Raw genomic sequence first — 13267 nt, 5'->3', positions numbered from 1 at the left:
TTTTTATTACAAGAATTAAAAACAGACTGTTTTATATCCCTTTAAAAATAGATTAAATTCCAAGCCCAAAGATTTTGTAAAGCAGCCACACATTTCTGAGGTCACCTACATGGCACATTTGCCTTATGGTTCTTTTACTGAAGTGATTAATTATATATATATATATATATATATATATATATATATATATATATATATATATATATATATATATATATATATATATATATATATATCAATCAATGATTTTAATAGGGGGCATAGTTAAACTCAAAACTCACTTTGAATCCTCTCCAGTTAAAAGGAGAATGTTCTTATTCTTTTATAATCTGGTTCACAACAATTTAAAGGTTCTCTGCTATTTAAATTTAATTTAAAAATAATCTTTCCTTAAAAAAAGAAAAGCTGATAATAAAGCATTTAATAGAAAGTGAGAATTTAGTCAACAGCAGGCTGATTAGAGTTAAATGTACTTTTTATTAAAAATGGAGGATTATGTTAATAATAAGCAGAAAAGCTTTTAAGGGATTCAAATTAAAATAGTGAATTAAACTGAAATCCTGTGTGTGCATTTTTGTCAAAATGAAATTCTTCCAAAATTTGTCTTTTACTCAATAGAGCATATGAAAAAAAGGAAAACTTCATGCTATAAACTTGGATTGATTGTCATTATGATACCAGCTCATTAAAGGGCATAAAAGTCATCATTATGTTGGGTATGATCAGCATTAGCAAAAGGCACAGTGACTCATTTTAGAAGTCATTTATTTGGAGTCTTCTTTTCTATACTCCTAAAGTCATATCTAGGATTATACATACATGATAACTGTACTTAATACGATATCCTTGCACTCAAAGAAGCGGTAAACAATTTTCAAAACAGCAACTTCTTTATTTCCATATTAAAACAAAGTTTCAAGTGAAATGAAAAGCCAAACGCGTTTCGTCAGTTAAGACATAACTTTCTCAATGGCTCCATAGTCTGCAGTGCCTGCACAGGTGATTTATGAAGGAATAGGTAATAATAATCCATCCTCCATATTTTATCATCAAAATATTGTGATTATACAGAAATATTATTTTTGTATAAGTATCTATAAGAAACAAATTGACTCTTGACATCCAATTGTTCTGCAGTGTTTTGGGCACGAGTGAGTTAAAGAAAAATATGGAGGAGGGATTACCTATTCCTTCATAAATCACCTGTGCAGGCACTGAAGACTAAGGAGAAATTGAACTAACTGTCCAAGCCCCCCCGGTACAGGCATTCCTCCTGTTGAAGGCCCCGGTGCAGACATTCCTCCTGTCCTAGGCCCCGGTGCAGGCATTACTCCTATCATTGGTCCCAATGTGGTCATTCCTCCTGCCCTAGCCCCTGTTTCAGGTATTTGTCTTGTCCAAGGCCTTGGTGCAGGTATTTCTACTGTCTAAGGTCCCAGTGTGGGCATTCCTTTCATCCAAGGGCGTTGCTGGCATTGCTCCTGTTCAAGGCCCCAGTGCGGGTACTCCTCCTGTCCAAGGTCCAAGTGTGGGCATTCCTCCTCTCCTAGGCCCTGGTGTGGGTACTCCGCATGTGTTAGACCACGATGTGGGAACTGCCAAGTCCTCTGTTTCCTGCCAAGTCCTGTGTCCTGTAAAGAAAGGTGTCCACAGCATAAGCTTCCAAATCTTTTCTTTATTTAGGGAAGGATTCAAAGGTACAAAAATAGCAGTAACGTTTCAGGTTATACACCCTTAGTCATACAATGTAATACTGTTCACAAACTCTCTGTTTTGTAGCCACACAGGTTACATAATTAACATACACCTGTAGGTGTTTAATCAATTATAATACATGTTAAAGCCAGGTAACCACTCACCTACCCCATCTAATGGTAAATCCTGAGTACTACAAGCTCAATTTATCAAATAGAAAATATATACAAAAAAGCAGTTTAAAAACATTAAGAAAAAGACCTTTTTTACACTGTACTGAATTGAATGAACTACATAAATACTGATACATCATAATCTTTATTCATTCCAAAAGGCCTCATTGAGTTAAGTGTAGGTATCCAAAACAATTCTTTTCTTTTTTATAATAATTCCCTATTGCCCCCTCTTCTAGGCAGTTTAATGTGATCAATGATCTGCCATCTTAACTGGCTGATAGAGTGCCCTGCTTCCAGGAAATGAAATGAAACAGGCGCATCTTTATTATTGCGCCTAATGTTTTATTAATGTTCATTGATACGGTCACGTATCTTCCTTGTAATCTCTCCTAAATAAATCTTGGAATACGGGCACTTTATCAGATAAATCACATAACTTGAATTGCAAGTAAAGAAATCTCTAATATTATACAATTTACCAGTTCTAGGGTGTACAAACTTATCTCCTTTAATTAAAGAATTACAATTAGAGCATCCCAAACAGGGATAGCAACCCAAATTTTTCTTGGTTATGTAGCCTGTTTCCATTTTAGACTGGCTACCTATATCAGCTTTTGTAAGAATATCTTTAATATTATGATTTATTTTGTATGCCATCATAGGAGGGTCTTTAAAGCAGGGTAGGTCTTTGTTGCAGTCTCTAAGTATGTGCCAATGTTTCTTTATGATTCTACTCAATTTCTTACTGTGGCTACTATACTTAGAGACAAACACCAAACGATCATCCTTATCTTGAATTTTTGCCCGTGAAAGCAGCTCAGATCTTTTATTTGATTTACCTTAGTAATTTCTTGGTTTATTAATTCCCCAGGATATCCTCTGTCCAATTTTTTTTTACCCATATCATGTAGTCTGTCTGTAGTGTTTCCCTCCATATTAACAATCCTTTTTACCCTTATTAACTGATTCCTGGGTAAGGATTTCAAAAGATTAGGGGGGTGAAAACTTATGAAGTGTAAAAGATTATTTTTGTCAGTAGATTTAATATGTATATCACATTCTAACCAGTTTTTGGCAGTATTCTTAAATACCTTAGTGTCTAAAAAGACTACAGAAACATCATGCCAGTTTAAAGTAAACTTTATACCATTTACTGCCTAATTTAGATCTGTCACAAACTGCAACAGGGTATCTAGGTTGCCCCCCCCCCCCCCATACACCAAACACATCATCTATGAAACGCCACCATGTGGCTCCATATTGTAAGAACAATTCATGTTCATATACAAACTTCTCTTCAAAGTTTCCCATAAATATGTTGGCGTATGAGGGGGCAACATTCGATCCCATGGCCGTACCCTGGGTTTGGAGATACCAAGTATCCCTAAACAAGAAATAGTTACAAAATAAGATCAATCTCAATAGCTCTTCTAAGAATAATATCTATTCAATACTGTAGATGTTTGTGTTTAACAGGACTTTTTTAATACACCCAATACCACTCTCATGTTTGATAGAGGTGTAAAGACTTTGAACATCTAGTGTGTAGAGTATATACTTATCTGTGCTTAGCTCAAGATTGTTCATTTTTTTGATAAAGTCTCCAGTATCTTTAATATAGGAAGATAATCTTTCCACATGAGGTTGGAGAATTTTATTAAGAAATGTTGCTATATTTGATAATATGGATTCTGTACTGGCTATTATAGGACGCCCTGGAGGGTTATTGGTATTTTTGTGAATTTTGGGTGATGTATAAAATACAGGGATAATGGGGTAATCAATTATTCAATATTCTCTTAGTTCAGAATCAATCAATCCTAATTTAATTGCATTTGCTAATACATTTTTTATTTCTTTTTGTATATTGTGCTTAGGGTCATAATTTAAGATTGAATAAACCTGTATATCTCCTAATTGATTCATACATTCTTGCATGTAATTCCCTTCATTTTGTACAACCGTAGCCCCGCCCTTATCTGCAGCCTTCAAAATTACCGTTTTTTCTTTTAACCTTTTTAATGCATTAAATTCATCCTTACTCAAATTCTGTGCTACAATAGGCTTACACTTAAGTTGTGTTTTAAGTATCCCAAAGTCATTTAATACTAAATTAGTAAAGATCTCAATTGAGTTGTTGTTATGTGGAGGCATAAACTTGCTTTTCTTTTTTAATCCTAATTTTTTAGCCAAAAATACATTACTCACTTGTTGATGCTGCACACTTACGGCTAGATTACGAGTTTTGCGTTAGGCTTAAAAAGCAGCGCAAAACTCGAGTCTTGAAGGTACAGGTGTACCGCTCACTTTTTTGGCCAGACTTGGAAATACCGCAAACCCACTTACATAAATTGTGTATCCTCTTTTTTCAATGGGACTTGCATAGCGCGCTGGTATTACGAGTCTGACAAGAAGTGAGCGGTAGACCCTCTCCTTTCAAGACTGGTACCACATTTTAAAGTCAGTAGTTAAGAGTTTTACACTACAACGCCGAAGCATAAAACTCTTAACTAAAGTACTAAAAAGTACACTGACACCCATAAACTACATATTAAACCCTAAACCGAGGCCCTCCCACATGGCAAACACTAAAATAAAATTTTAACCCCTAATCTGCCAAACCGGACATCGCCGCCACTATAATAAATATATTAACCCTTAAACCGCCGCACTCCCCGCCTTGCAAACATTAGTTAAATATTATTAACACCTAATCTGCCGTCCCTAACATCGCCGACACCTACCATACACCTAGATTACGAGTTTTGCGTTAGAGGCTATGCGGTGCTAACGAGCAGTTTATGCTCACCGCTCACTTACATACAACACTGTTATTACAGGTTTTTACAAACCCGGCGCTAGCCGCAAAAAAGTGAGCGAAGAGCAAAATTTTGCTCCACATCTCACCTCAATACCAGCGCTACTTACATTAGCGGTGAGCTGTTAAAACGTGCTTGTGCATGATTTCCCCATAGGAATCAATGGGGGAGAGCCTGCTGAAAAAACCCCTGTAAAAAGCAGCGTAAAACACCTGTAAAAAAGCAGCGTAAAGCTCCTAACGCAGCCCCTTTGATTCCTATGGGGAAACACATTTTATGTCTACACCTAACACCCTAACATGAACCCCGAGTCTAAACACCCCTAATCTAACACTTATTAACCCCTAATCTGCCACTCCTGACATCTGCATTATATTATTAACCCCTAATCTGCCGCTCCGGACACCGCCGCCACCTACATTATACTTATGAACCCCTAATCTGCTACTCCCAAAATCGCCGACACCTACATTTTATTTATTAACCCCTAATCTGCCGCCCCCCTATTTCGCCACTACCTACCTACATTTATTAACCCCTAATCTGCCGCCCCCAACATCGCCACCACTATACTAAAGTTATTAACCCCTAAATCTAAGTCTAACCCTAAGCCCCCTCATTTAAATATAATTTTAATAAATTTAAATAAAATTCCTATCATTAAAGGGACAGTCTAGGCCAAAATAAACTTTCATGATTCAGATAGAGCATGTAATTTTAAACAATTTTCCAATTTACTTTTATCACCAATTTTGCTTTGTTTTCTTGGTATTCTTAGTTGAAGCTTAACCTAGGAGGTTCATATGCTAATTTCTTAGACCTTGAAGCCCACCTCTTTCAGATTGCATTTTAACAGTTTTTCACCACTAGAGGGTGTTAGTTCACATATTTCATATAGATAACACTGTGCTCGTGCACGTGAAGTAATCTGGGAGCAGGCACTGATTGGCTAGACTGCAAGTCTGTCAAAAGAACTGAAAAAGGGGCAGTTTGCAGAGGCTTAGATACAAGATAATCACAGAGGTTAAAAGTATATTATTATAACTGTGTTGGTTATGCAAAACTGGGAAATGGGTAATAAAGGGATTATCTATCTTTTAAAACAATAAAAATTCTGGTGTAGACTGTCCCTTTAACTAAATTATTCCTATTTAAAACTAAATACTTACCTATAAAATAAACCCTAAAATAGCTACAATATAACTAATTGTTACATTGTATCTAGTTTAGGGTTTATTTTAATTTTACAGGCAAGTTTGTATTTATTTTACCTAGGTACAATAGTTACTAAATAGTTATTAACTATTTAATAAACTACCTAGCTAAATAAATACAAAAGTACATGTAAAATAAAACCTAACCTAAGTTACACTAACACCTAACACTACACTATAAATGAATTTCCTACATTAAATACAATTAAATACAATTAAATAAAATTAGCTAAAGTACAAAAAAATACACTAAATTACAGAAAATAATAAACAAATTACAAGATTTTTAAACTAATTACACCTATCTAATCCCCCTAACAAAATAAAAAAGCCCCCCAAAATAAAAAAGGCCCTACCCTACACTAATTTACAAATAGCCCTTAAAAGGGCCTTTTGCGGTGGCATTGCCCCAAAGTAATCAGCTCTTTTATCTGTAAAAAAAATTACAAATCCCCCCCCCAACATTAAAACCCACCACCCACACAACCAACCCTACTCTAAAACACACTCAATACCCCCTTAAAAAAACCTAACACTAACCCCTTGAAGATCACCTTACCGGGAGAAGTCTTCATCCAACCGGGCTGAAGTCTTCAAAGGACTTCAAAGGACTTAAAGGAACCTTCATTCTTGAGTCGCCGTGGAAAGAAGAGGATGCTTCACGTCGGATGTCTTGAAGATGGACCCGCTCCGTGCCGGATGGATGAAGATAGAAGATGCCGTCTGGATGAAGACTTCTGCCCGTCTGGAGGACCACTTCTGCCGAATTCGTTGAGGACTTCGGTCCGGTTGGATGAAGACTTCTCCTGGTAAGGTGATCTTCAAGGGGTTAGTGTTAGTTTTTTTTTTAAGGGGGTATTGGGTGGGTTTTAGAGTAGGGTTGGTTGTGTGGGTGGTGGGTTTTAATGTTGGGGGGGATTTGTAATATTTTTACAGGTAAAAGAGCTGATTACCTTGGGGCAATGCCCTGCAAAAGGCCCTTTTAAGGGTTATTTGTAATTTAGTGTAGGGTAGGGCTTTTTTATTTTGGGGGGGCTTTTTTATTTTGTTAGGGGGATTAGAATAGGTGTAATTAGTTTAAAAATCTTGTAATTTGTTTATTATTTTCTGTAATTTAGTGGGGGGGTTTTGTACTTTAGCTCATTTTATTTAATTATATTTAATTGTATTTAATGTAGGGAATTAATTTAATTATAGTGTAGTGTTAGGTGTAATTGTAACTTAGGTTAGGTTTTATTTTACAGGTACTTTTGTATTTATTTTAGCTAGGTAGTTTATTAAATAGTTAATAACTATTTAGTAACTATTCTACCTAGTTAAAATAAATACAAACTTGCTTGTAAAATAAAAATAAACCCTAAACTAGATACAATGTAACTATTAGTTATATTGTAGCTAGTTTAGGGTTTATTTTATAGGTAAGTATTTAGTTTTAAATAGGAATAATTTAGTTAGTTTTAGTAATTTTATTTAGATTTATTTAAATTATATTTAAGTTAGGGGGGTTAGGGTTAGACTTAGGTTTAGGGGTTAATATGTTTATTATAGTGGCGGCAACGTTGGGGCGGTAGATTAGGGGTTAATAATATTTAACTAATGTTTGCAAGGTGGGAATGCGGCGGTTTAGGGTTTAATATGTTTATTATAGTGGCGGCGACGTTGGGGGCAGCAGATTAGGGGTTAATAAATGTAGGTAGGTGGCGGTGACATTGGGGGCAGCAGATTAGGGGTTAATAAATATAATGTAGATGTCGGTGATGTTGGAGGCAGCAGATTAGGAGTTCATAAGTATAATATAGGTGGCGGCGGTGTCCGGAGCGGCAGATTAGGGGTTAATAACATAATGTAGGTTGCGGCGATGTCGGGGCAGCAGATTAGGGGTTAATAAGTGTAAGATTAGGGGTGTTTAGACTCGGGGTTCATGTTAGGGTGTTAGGTGTAGACATAAAATATATTTCCCCATATGAATCAATGGGGCTGCGTTAAGGAGCTTTACGCTGCTTTTTTGCAGGTGTTAGACTTTTTTTCAGCTGGCTCTCCCCGTTGATTCCTATGGGAAAATCATGCACGAGCACGTTACACCAGCTCACTGCTAACGTTAGCAGCGATGGTATTGGAGTGCGGTAAGGAGCAAAATTTTGCTCAACGCTCACTTCTTGTCCTTTTTGTAAAAACCTGTAATACCAGTGCTGTCTGTAAGTGAGCGGTGAGCATAAACTGCTCGTTAGCACCACACAGCCTGTAAGGCCGAACTCGTAATCTAGCCTTTAGTTTATTCATGTTACCAAAATGTCCCTTTAAACCCAAAGTTCTAAAGAATCGATATAAATCCATCTCCAATTCAAAGGTATCAGTCCTTGTGGTAGGGCAAAAGGAGAGTCCCTTATTAAGTAGGCTCAGTTCATCAATGCTCAACTCTATCCCTGAGGGATTAACAACAAGTGTCTCACTCGGCATGTTACCTGTTAGCGGATCTTGTTGCATGTCTTCATTCCGCCTCCGCTGTGTGGTGTAAATTTCTTCTTTGGGTGGATTACCCGTTCTGCTCCTCCGATGTTTCCTCCCTCCCTGGTGTCGCTTCCTCCACTGGTGTCCTCGGAAAAAGACTCCCCTTAGGTTTTTAAAACTTATGTTCCCGGCTCTATTCCGCCATCTTCTCCAGGGTCTGCGATCACCGGAAGGGACGTCACACGGTGTCCCAGTTTCAGAGTTCCACCAATGGTAAACATTACCTTGTAGGTAATCCTGTTCGTCTCTTGCAAATTTCATTTTCTTGAATTCTTTTATATCCTTCTTAATTGTGGCAATCAGTTCATCTGCGTCTTTTAGTGTTTTATCAAATGCCTCTGCTGATGATATTTTGCGGAGCTCCTCTTTAGTTTGCTTGATAGAGATGTCCTCCACTGTTAATACTATTAAATTGTATGAACATTTATTCAGTATTCGTTTGAATTTGTCACAATATTCTTTATTTTGTATCATCAATGTTGGTCTAATATTCATTCTTAGTCCCCTAGGGATCCTCTTTAGTCTGTGGTATTCTGCTAATGTACTAACTACATGTAGATCCCATGCTACATTTTGCTTCATGATTTTGACATACAACTTGTTATAGTCTTCCACAGGTAAGCTCTGAAGAAAATCCCTAGATCCCTTTATAAGGGTTATGATCCTTGCTGCTTCCAACTCAGTGTACATAAATACACTTGAATCATCTGTCCCCATGTCTGTTTCTTCATCCAAACTAAAGAGGAGCTCCACAAATATCATCAGAAGAGGTGTTTGATAAAACACTAAAAGACACAGATGAACTGATTGCCACAATTAAGAAGGATATACAAGAACGCAAGAAAAATAAATTTGCAAGAGACAAACAGGATTACCTACAAGGTAATGTTTACCTTTGGTGGAACTCTGAAACTGGGACACCGTGTGATGTCAATTCCGGTGATCGCAGACCCTGGAGGAGATGGTAGAATAGAGCCGGGAACACAAGTTTCAATACCTCAGGGGAGTCTTTTTCCGAGGACACCAGTGGAGGAAGCGACACCGGGGAGGGAGGAAACACCAGAGGAGCAGAACTACTGACTTTACAATGCGTTACGAATCTTGCGGGATAGGCTGTACCGCTCACTTTTTGGCCTCCAAAAAAAAAGCTTGTAATACCGGCGCTATGGAAGTCCCATTGAAAAAAGACTATACGCAAATTGCGTAAGTTGATTTGCGGTAAGGCCAAAAAGGTGTGCGGGACAGCATAATAGCAGCGGTAATAAAAAAAGCAGTGTTATGAGCCTTAACGCTGCTTTTTTACTCATAACGCAAAACTTATAATCTAGCCGTAGGATTGTTGATTCATATCCATTATCCCACTATCTGTAGTGTGTAAGTATCCAATATAGGGCTTACAACCTCAGTTATAATTTATAGAGTTTTACCATATTTCAGTCAAGAGACACCTTGTTGTTTTAATGTTTTATTAGCACATAGATCCATGTGTTTTATTATAATTACTTGACTATTAGAATTCCTCGCTATTTTTATGATACATCTATTGTAATAAATTTGTGTATGCACTTTTTATACATATCCATGTATTTTTATAATTTTTATTATTTTGAGAAACTTCCAATTCATTTACCTCAGTTACCTTAGCCTCTCTGTAGAGGCGCTCTGGACACACCTCTTATTATAAGTCTTCCTTTCTAGTTAGCTAGGTAACTATTTGTTCAGAGCTATAGGTACTTTATTTTCTTTTCCTTGACCCTTGGTCTCCCATCCTTTAATGAATCTAGTAGAACTGCCACAGAATAGATAAATGATTAGTCATACAGGTCTACTGTTGAATAGTAGCACAAAGCTGCCTGTTTGCATCATTTTAATGGTGGAAGCATTTGCTGATTTCTATAAGCTTGGGTTATTTTGGTACAGGAGTTTATTATTTATGTAGGTAGTATATAACCTGAAATTGATTGGAAGAAACACATACTAATGTATTTGACACAGAACTTACATGTGCATTCTGACAGATTTTTTAACTTAAACGTTGTCCTAAATTCACTAAGAAGGGTTCCATTAAAGGTTTGTGAATTTGTTCCACAAAATAAAAACTAGAGATTTTCTTATTTATTCTCAAGTGTACTCAATGGTCTACAGAGGATGAACGCACTCTTCTCAGTTAATTTTTATAAAAGTGCACATTTCCCATCTAATAAAGAAAAGTAAATGCATACATAATCTCTATGTTTATTGAAGAATTTTGTTATTTTTGTCCATGTTAACCTTTTTGAGGGTTTATGTAAAATAAAGGCCAATAATCTTGAAAGCCAATATTGCTAATTTTCTAACCTTTGCATTGTATTATTAAATTGTATTTAGTAATATTAAAAAATAAGACTCACCCACGCTGCAGATAAATTGTATTCAGAATAGTTTAATATCTATTTATAAAATCAAAATTTATTCCTTTTAACCTTGTTTTTTTATTTAAAGGGCACACCTTCAGTATCAGATATTTATAAAACTCACTTAAAAATCAAAAATGTATTATATTTAAATATTTTTCAAAATATATAGTTTTTCCTACAGAGGCTTTAATTAGTAAATTATTTTAGATGCCAATAAATGCCATATGGGTTCCAGTAATCATAGCAAAAGCTGGATGAATACTGTCCATTATGTAGACTTTGGAGAAATTGTAATTTCTTTTTTCATGGTTTATGATATCAATTTATCACATCAATCTTTTCAGACAGGCGCAATCACTTCAGCATTTAGCTTTTATCATTTTGTTTAATGTATTTAATTCTAATGTAACACATAAATGCATTTAAAAAAAAAAAGCATTTAATTTATAACTCAATTTTCTTTTAACAAATTCTTGTTCATCAAAAGTTTTTTTTTTTTTCCTACAGAGGCAAAAGATTTAAGAACATTTTAGTACTTAGTGCAGTGACTCATAAAAAAGCCATTTTGAACAGATTTCTTGGTTTGATTATTAACTAAAAGTTGTTTGCAATGTGGCACTCAGTTTATGTATTATTAGATTTTCCACATAATTATGCAATCTGTTTTCATCTACACTTGACATTGCATTTTCCTGCTATTTCTATGATTATTTAAATATTTATTTTGGCTTTGTGCCAGTGATAGTTTATTATCTATTTATACATATATGTAAATGCTGTAAACATGTTCAGAAAATAGAGATTTAGAAAGTGAAGCTATTTTAAATGGCCTCTATTTACAAATAAACATGAACAATTGTCTGTGCTCTGAATTTATTATATCAAACATATGGGCAACCTCATAAACAAATAAATAAATAAAAAATTCTCTGATCCCTGCTTCAAACTTGGCACCCATTCTAATCAATTAGCAGAGCAATGTAAAAAGCATAGTATGCATGTTTGGATTATTTTTGGCTTTAATTTTTAAACTCATTCAAAGCTATTAGATAAGTTGCCATCTGAATTAGTAAAACCATCAACATTTTGTAGATAACATCATAGAGTAAGATGGATAAATATGTCAAAAATATAAGAAACAGGCATTTCACGGGTTATTTAAATATGTTATCTGTGGTTTTCACTGAAACAAAAGATAGGTAGCCAAAGACAAAGCAAAAAATCTCAGCTAGCATAGAAAAATATTGTTAGTTGGTTAAATATTAGTGATCACTGCCTAATTTGTCTGAATATTTTTTTCCCCTCTTAATCAATATAATAATTAGAATATCAATTTATGATATGCATGAGATTAAAACATGTCATACAGTTTTGAGAAATGAAAGGTAAAGTATTTCAACAGCAAACTTTTCATTTCAACCATTAATTATCATTCTGATGATAATATTTAAGTTATGTACAGGTTCCATAGTTTAAAAGTGTGATTTGAGCAATATATATATACAGGTAGCCCTCAGTTTACGCCGGGGTTAGGTTCCAGAAGGAATGGTTGTAAATCGAAACCGTTGTAAATTGAAACCCAGTTTATGATATAAGTCAATGGGAAGTGAGAGAGTTAGGTTCCAGGCCCCTCTCAAAATTGTCATAAGTAACACCTAATACATTATTTTTAAAGCTTTGAAATGAAGACTTTAAATGCTAAACAGCATTATAAACCTAATAAAATAATCACACAACACAGACTTCACTTGCATTTTCCTGCAAACAGTTCTTTCTATGCATTCCAATCTGGACTGATTTATAGACAGGAAGATCTTGTTCCTTTGAAATCTGCTTGATAGCTCAGGTCTGGTTAAACTGATTAATTTCAGCTTGCTTGGCTTTGCGGAAACGCAAGCGGACAGCGCCACCTACTGGCTATTTTAATAAATGCACTGCTTTTCAATGCTTTTCAATAGCAGTCACATGACTGGGGGAAAAGGTTGTTATTCTGAAACGGTGTAAATTGAACCGTTGTAAAACGAGGGCCACCTGTATATTTATTTTTTTATTAAAATAGGAAACAAACATGTTTAAGAACAGGTGAAATGAGTAACCACAATAAACAAATTGACTTTATATAGATTAAGACTATTGAAAAAGATAATTATTATTATCTTCATTTGAAATGCTCCAACAAATTAAAGAGTGCAATATAAGGGGTACAATCTGGGAATAACTACAGGGGTCTCAGCTGAGATGGGGTCCAGTGGTTCTGGGTTCTGCCGATCCACTCCTACAATACCTTGGTCTTGATGTCTTACTGAAAAATACATAGGAGAAAAGACTCAAAAGTCACTGTTTTGTGCAAGCTTTGTTTGCCAAGTGCAATCCCATATGGGTGGAACTAATTACAGAATCTGTGAAGATATTAGCTCTATCCGTCTGCAGCTCACCAGAGGCCCGGTGATCAAAAGCTT

The sequence above is a fragment of the Bombina bombina genome, chromosome 6 (assembly GCF_027579735.1).
Source record: "Bombina bombina isolate aBomBom1 chromosome 6, aBomBom1.pri, whole genome shotgun sequence".
Classification (NCBI taxonomy): domain Eukaryota; kingdom Metazoa; phylum Chordata; class Amphibia; order Anura; family Bombinatoridae; genus Bombina; species Bombina bombina.
The sequence above is the reverse complement of the archived record's forward strand: the minus strand, read 5'-3'. Positions refer to the sequence as shown.